Source organism: Aptenodytes patagonicus, chromosome 8 (genome assembly GCF_965638725.1).
Source record: "Aptenodytes patagonicus chromosome 8, bAptPat1.pri.cur, whole genome shotgun sequence".
In the NCBI taxonomy this organism is placed as follows: Eukaryota; Metazoa; Chordata; class Aves; order Sphenisciformes; family Spheniscidae; genus Aptenodytes; species Aptenodytes patagonicus.
Window position 1 is genome coordinate 6139580 of NC_134956.1, and position 8057 is coordinate 6147636.

The window sequence follows — 8057 nt, forward strand, 5'->3', positions numbered from 1 at the left end:
AATTGGTTAGATGGTCGCATCCAGAGGGTAGTGGTCAACGGCTCAATGTCCAGATGGAGACTGGTGACGAGTGGCATCCCGCAGGGGTCCGTATTGGGACCGGTACTGTTTAATATCTTCATCAATGACATAGACAGTGGGATCGAGTGCACCCTCAGCTAGTTTGCAGATGACACCAAGCTGAGTGGTGCGGTTGACACGCCAGAGGGATGGGATGCCATCCAGAGGGACCTGGACAAGCTGGAGAAGTGGGCCTGTGTGAACCTCATGAGGTTTAACGAGGCCAAGTGCAAGGTCCTGCACCTGGGTCAGGGCAACCCCCAGTATCAATACAGGCTGGGGGATGAAGGGACTGAGAGCAGCCCTGCCGAGAAGGACTTGGGGGTACTGGTGGATGAAAAGCTGGACATGAGCCAGCAATGTGCGCTCGCAGCCCAGAAGGCCAACCATATCCTGGGCTGCATCAAAAGCAGCGTGGCCAGCAGGTCGAGGGAGGTGATTCTGCCCCTCTACTCTGCTCTGGTGAGACCCCACCTGCAGTACTGCGTCCAGCTCTGGAGCCCTCAGCATAAGAAAGACACAGACCTGTTGGAGCAGGTCCAGAAGAGGGCCACAAAAATGATCAGGGGGGTGGAACACCTCTCCTGTGAAGAAAGGCGGAGAGAGTTGGGGTTGTTCAGCCTAGAGAAGAGAAGGCTCCGGGGAGACCTTATTGCAGCCTATCAGTACTTAAAGAGGGCTTATAAAAAAGATGGCAGAAAACTTTTTAGCAGGGCCTGTTGCGACAGGACAAGGGGGAATGGCTTGAAACTAAAGGGGGGTAGATTCAGACTAGATATAAGGAAGAGATTTTTTATGCTGAGGGTGGTGAAACACTGGCCCAGGTTGCCCAGAGAGGTGGTGGATGCCCCATCCCTGGACACATTCAAGGTCAGGTTGGACGGGGCTCTGAGCAACCTGATCTAGTTGAAGATGTCCCTGCCCACGGCAGGGAGGTTGGACTAGATGACCTTTAGAGGTCCCTTCCAACCCAAATTATTCTATGAACTTGTGTTGTCCATGCCTGAGACAATTTGCAACAGATTGTTTGGAAAAAGTTGCAGGGCACAGTATATTATCTATATGTGTCCTGGTCTTATCCCTTTATTTCACTATCCCTTGAGGAAAGACATGATGTTAACACACGACTGTAAAAGAACACATTTTGCCTTACCTTTGTCAAAAGGCTATCAGGAGAGAGAAGGGAAGGAAGAGTAATATATAAGCAAAATATAAGTGCCTGAAGTGTTGCTCCTGCTCCTTTACCAGGCACAACCCAGATCCTGGGGAGAAATCAGGAATGCCTCCATTAACTTCAAAGAGATGCTCTTTTAAACCTTCCGTGAAAAGGGTGACATTTTCTGTGTCACCGCACAGTGGCACTCTCCCCACACATTTCCCAGAGGTAAATCTGCAGGGTTTTTTTCTGCATTACCAAGATACCTGTGAGCATAAATGCCACCAAGCAGACAGGATTTTCAGAAACCTCCAGTAACTGAAACACATGCAACTTGGAACCAGAGATGGTCAAACACCTGCTTTGACAGAACAAGTATTAGCTGATTACAAGTTGTTAGCAACCAAACACTAGGAAAATCCGATTTTAAAATTGCTGGTAAATCTATTCTTAGGATCTTTTGTTTTGGGGTTGGGTTTTTTTGGGTGCGGGGTTGGGTTTAGTTTTTTGTTTTGTTTTGTTTCCTCCCACCCTCTTCTCTGCACACTTTGCTTGCACTTCAACATCCTGGCTTCACCATTTTGAGATCTCGGGTACTTTATGCCACGTCTGTCTTCCGTAACTCTGGCAGCACTACTCTAAACTGGCAAATCATTTATTCTCCATGGCTTCCCCAGAGGAAAAGCCCCAAGGATTCCCAAGCAAATACACATCCACGAAAACACCTCTCTGCCAGACACACTTCACAGGTGGAATTATTCAAGGTGAGAACAATGGTGTGCTGATAGGATTGTGGCAGAGAAACATGGCTAGGTAAGGGGAAGTGATGGAAAAGTAGGGATGAGTTGGAAAAGACCCATTCACACAGGCTTTCCTGATAAGTGTTGATTTTTCTCCTTAAGTGCTAAATGTCCAGGGACAAACACAAGCCTTAATCTTTATGACCTAAACATTACAACCACCTTGCACAGAGACAAGGTATCAGAGCTGACATCTGTAACGATGCACATAAAAGAGAGGAAGCCTACATGATGTGAAAAGTCTTGCTCAGCCCTCCTAACTGACCTTTGGATGGGGCCACATGCTATTGCAGGTGGGAGCCAGCCTCCTGGTGATAAAATATCTGTCCACCCCAACGCTTTGCCTGAGTTCTTTAAGCCACAGATTGATTGTTTGGGATTTGCAGATAGCAACTCAGGTGTATGTAGCCTCCAGTAAGACAGACTACAGCTGAATATGCAGGTGCTCTGAAGTACACCTTGAGCCCCACCCCTTCCAACCTCCACCTTCTCACTTTCCCACTTACCCAGCTCTTATGAAAGGTCTTGTGCTGTGATGACAGGGATGACAAAGGTGAGTCTGTAAGTAATGGTGAAAACATGGCCATAAAGCATGCAATACCTTCAAAGTACAAAGGGAAGAGGGGTCTCCAGAAAGGGTCCTATCAATTTCCAGCTATTTCTGATCAGTCTCCACCTTTGCAGCTGCCAGTTCAGATGAGCTAGGCTAGCTGCCAGTTACCCAAGCAGAAGAATCCCAGATGCCTACAGAGATCAAAAGGATTATCACGCATGTATGGCATAAACACCAGTGACAGTGATTCATCTGGGTGAGGAAACTCCCTCCACAGCCAAACCTCTATTTGGAGGCTGGGCCAGAATAGTGAATCCATCAATTATCACACAGGATTTTTACCTAGGGGCACTTTGTCTTCCCTTTTCAGGAAAGAAACTCAGATAGGAGAGCAGTATTCCTTAGGAGAGGTGATTCCATTGTACATGAGAAAAATCACCCTAGAACTTAAGAGGTAAGAACATTCATGACGGTTCAGGCCAAGGTTTTCTTTGGAAAACCCTTGTTCTTGCGCAGGGGAAGCCAATGAACAGCAAGTCCCTATCCATGCTCTTCCATCTTTGCTATACTTCTCAGTCATGTCTCCTCCAAGCTGAAGACAACTTCTCATTCAATCCTATACAGAAGCCATTCTTGGAATTTTCCCATGTCTAGTATACTCCTTGAGGATGAAGAAAACAGAACCACATGTTATATTCAAGGTGAAAGCACACCAGGCTTTTTTTTTTTTATTAAAAAAACCCAAACCAACATAAAAACCAAAACACTAAAACCAAAAACAAACATCCCCCCACCCACCCAGAACAGTGCAATAGTGTTTTCTGGTTTGTTCTTTATTCCGTTCTTAACTTCTAGCATTTGATTTGTCTTTCTGCTAAGCTTGACCTGATGCTTTCATGGAGCTATCTAACATAACCCCCAAGATCTTGTTTCAGAGTGGTATGGTCAACTCAAAGCCCATGATTTTATATGCACAGCAAGCACTGTTTTTCTCTGCATGCCTCATTTCACATTTATTCACATGAAATTCCATCCACCATTTTACTGGCCGGCCATTCAGTCTCATAGGGTTTTTCAACAATACTTCACTGTTGACCATCATCTTCGCTGTCTTGAACAACTTCATTTTATCAGCAAAGTTTGAAGTCTCACTGTTCTCCCTATTTTCAATGGTCATTCCTGAATATGTTCAACATTCCAGATCCCAGCACCAACCTGTGAAACTCCCCTGGCAACATCCTTCCATTGGGATAACTTTTCTCCCATTTTCTCCTACCTTGTTTCCTATCTCTTTGCCAATTATTTATACATCTCAGGACCTTCTCTCCTAGGCAATGCCTGCTCAGGTTCCCAATAAGGTATTTTGTAAAAGAACTTTGCCAAAAGTCTTATAGAAATCTAGCATCAGCTGTTTCACTCTTATCTACATACTTTTCAAAGAACTCCAAGAGGTTTGCAAGACAAACCTCTTGCCTTTACAGAAATCACACTGACTTTTCCAAAACTGATTGTGTTTATCTCATTGTCAAATATGATTTTTCTATTACAGCTTTTACTTGTTTATGTACTACAGATGCCAGGCTTACAAGCCTTTAGTTTCCTGGATCCTCCCAAAACCTTTTTTTAAAGATTGATGTTACATTTACCCACCCTCCATGCTTCAGGTGCCAAGCAATTTTTAAGAGAAATGTTACACACTGCCTTTGGCAATACAGCTATTTCATCCTTGAGTTCCTCAGACCTCAGGTGAAACCTTCCAGTCCTGGCAATTTGTTAGCATTCAAGGCTGCTCAAATGTTGGATTTGGATCCCAATCACAAATCTGTTTTGCCAAGATTTTATGTTCTGTGACAGAGTGGGGGAGCAAGAAGGTGCTATCAACACCCTCACCAAGCAGCCAGGTGAAAGAGCTCAGAATGAAAGGAGGTTTAGTGAGAGCTGGGTATAAAGCCCTGCACACATCCTCCTACACAAACCCTAGCAGGGGGGTGCACCTCATTACAAATGTATCAATGATCACTGTACTCAAGAAGTAACAGTGAAACTAAATGACATTTCCCCAGTACCAATCCATACCAAGGCCTCACGCTCTCACCATTGCAGAGCAGTAGCTTCTACACGCTCATGAGTCAGGAAAGGGATATGTTTTCAAGTAGTTTAATTGTCCATCCATTTGGCCAAATAAAGCATTTTACTAAGTGGGTGGTTATCTTGGAACAGATGCATATCACTCAGGTTAACCCTTCTAGCCTGATCAAAATCATGTCAGACAGCAGAGCCCTGGTGTGGTCTTTGCCAACCACCACACTGAGGTGCTAAGACAAATGGACAATCGGAGCACATTTTAAAAAAGAAAAGGAAGAAAACAGAGGTTGTGTTTATGAAGCTTTCACGTTACGAAGGGCTGAAAGAAGAGGTGTCACTTCACTGCAGAAATGCGGATGGGAAGACTTCTTCTACTTTCATACCAAGATGGTTGGGGCAGAAGTTGTGATGAGGGACAGAGTTTTACTTGCTTTTGTAATCCCTCCATCTCCCCCAGATATAGCCACTAGCAGCACAGCTAGCACCATAGTTAAATGGTACAAGATAGCTAGCTGCCTTTAAGCAGACATTTCATAAACGGGATGTGAAAGAAGGTTAAAAAAATAAATAGTCTCACTGTACTGCACTCCACTCCTGTGAGTGGAATTTCCTGCCAGTAGACCAATAACAAAACAGCTGGCACCCCCAGCTCTACTGATCCCCCAGGAGGATACAGCTGCTAGAGGTTCAAGTCAATGTTTCACACCCCAGAGGTTCCAGGATGAGTCTCCTGGGTTGCAGGGAACAAGAAACAGAGGAAGGGCATGCACTAACTGCAGTGCATCTGCAAAAGGATGCACAATAGGCATTAACTCACACCTCAAAACAGATGTTGCTTTTTGGTTGTACTCATGAGTGGTGCAAATTTGGGTGCCAGAAGATGGCTGCGATTAGAGTATCTACAGCTTGACTGAAAACCCAGTAAAACCTCCAGATTGCACGAGGGGTTTTTTTCATCCCAGATTGTAGGTTAGAAGACTTCAGCAACGCACCTGGGGGCTTGAAAAGGAGCAGACTTGAGAAGCTGCAATGTCACATAAGATGGTCCAGAGACCTGGGCCCAACGGTTTACTCTGCCGTCTGTCCATGGTATTCACGCAGGCTGCTGGCTTTGCCCAGCCGCAGGTCACCAACGTTTGGTGCCGTGCCACCCCTGAGAGAAAGGGATCTCTCATGCTGCAGGAGGTCTCTGCATCCAGCTACTCTATTTCCACACCCCTGTAAGATTTCTCCATCTCCCAACCCTATCCTCATTCCCAGTATATTTTCGGCATTCTCTGCAAACCTTCCCTTCCCTTTTTCACACCAGGGGCTCTGGGAATTCTTCATTCTTGCAAAGGAGTCTATTTGCCCCATTTCTCTTCTCTGACACACGCACTTCACATGTATCCCCTTATTCCTTTATCTAACCACACTTTGTTCTCTCTGTGTTTCTTTACCAGGGCTTTCATTTTCTCTCTTACCAAGGACTTTGTATGCCCTGCATTTCATTTTTTTTTCATCTCACTGCCAGGATCACAACTGCTTCCTATGCTGAGAAGGCTAGACCTCTTTTCCCTCTTCTGATCTTAAACAAAATCAGTGGCTTTCTATCCAGAGATCAGTCCTGAATATTACAGCTGATCAGATGCAGATGCCACTGGTAGCTTGTCACAGACAGATAATGCAGAGACAGGCATCTTCTTACTCTTTCACCTCACTTCTTTAATGGCCAGATCAAAACCACTAACAGTGTTACAGAAATGAAAATAAAGTATCTGGGCTCCTCAAGGTGTATTCATTAACCAGGTGCTAGGTTTGTCAGGGATTTCAGTGGCTTGGGGTTTGACACAGATGTTTTGAATTCTGATAGCAGTGGTGCCATTTCAGTCAAAGTAGAATTCAGATTCCACAGATATCAAAAAATGTTCATCAAGAAGAAAAGGGAAGGGAACTAAAAGAACAATTCTGCAGAAAAATCAATCTATTTTGAAACACATCTCTATTTTGAAACATCGTCTCAGCCAAAGCAGGAAATGGAGTCTTCAGTCTGTTATCCAGCTTTGGACCCTGCTATCCCAGGAAGAAAGGAGAGGCCGAGGCATGAAGCACAAGGACACATGTAAGCTTGAAGTGCCCATGGATTGGTTGCGATACAGTGCTGAAATTAAGTAGTTCTGGTTTTGGAAAATCTCATGCTAGCAACAAGATTGAATAAAAGAAACTAGTTTTGCAGACTTTGCTGACTGTTTTGCAGACTGCTTGAAAGTTGAGGAAAGCAGGCAAACATGTCCCTCAAAGCAATGTTTTTCTTATAATTATCTCCTGTTCCCAGAGAGTTTCCTCTGGGTTTATTAGAAAGCTAGTAGCATCTGGTTCTTTGGAATCAAGTTCATCCCTTACTCCTGCAGTATTTACTTGGCTAATCGCTGCAGCTTTGAAAGCCTGATGCCTACTATTCTGCAGGCTGCCAGGAGACAGGAGTGGCTTGCTTAAAGTAACATAGCCAGAGAGGTGATCCAAACAGGAAGGGGCAGAGCAGACCTGACAGGCAACAGGCATGCATGTGGGAGTCAATCTAAAAATTCAAACTCTCTTCTAAAGGAAATCAGATGGAGATCAGGCTTGGGATTCATTTGCAGGAGAACAACTGGCATTTCTTAACTGGCCCTCCATTCCTATAGCACACCTGTGACGTGATATCCTCCTCCTCATCTGTCTCTCATTCCAGATCCAAGACCTCCTCCCTCCTGCACAATGCTACACCATCCCACCTCCTCTCACTGCTCCTACCTGTGCCCATCAGAGAGCCAGGGCACAGGCACTTGCTGCGACTCCTCATTACAGCTCGGAATTTTCCATTGCCCTCTGCAGCCCTCATGGTTATTATACTCTCATCGCCTGGGCAAGTGAACTCAATCTTCGCTTTTCTGATTTTCTATTGTCTGTTTATTAGATGGACCCTTTGTGAACTCAGCAGTTCACACTCTCCTGTGGTGCCAAGTGTAAAATTAATATTGACTAAAAAATCTGGGCACTTCTTTCTGGCCAGAGAGGAGACATTTCGAATTAATGGGAATGTTACAGTGTTTCACACCCACTGTCATCTTTCTGAAACCTCCAACTCTTGCAGCTCATTTCTAATTGCAGGCATTAACTCTTAATGGGCCTTGTCTGTTCCGGGTGGGTGCCTCCCTCAGCCAGCCCAGTGCCCACATGTGCTGGGCTGGCTCAGCACGTCCAGGACTTACTGGGTCTCCTCGCAGGCAGCCAGCAGAGATGGTGGCATATCCAACAGGTGCCTGGTTCTTCCGACTCCTTCACACAGCTGTCAGGCAGACAAAGCCATAGGCTCTTCCTCTTTAAATATGTCCTGACAACCTAAGGCAGGTGAAGGGTGTTTGGCTGAGAGCTCTGCTGGCAC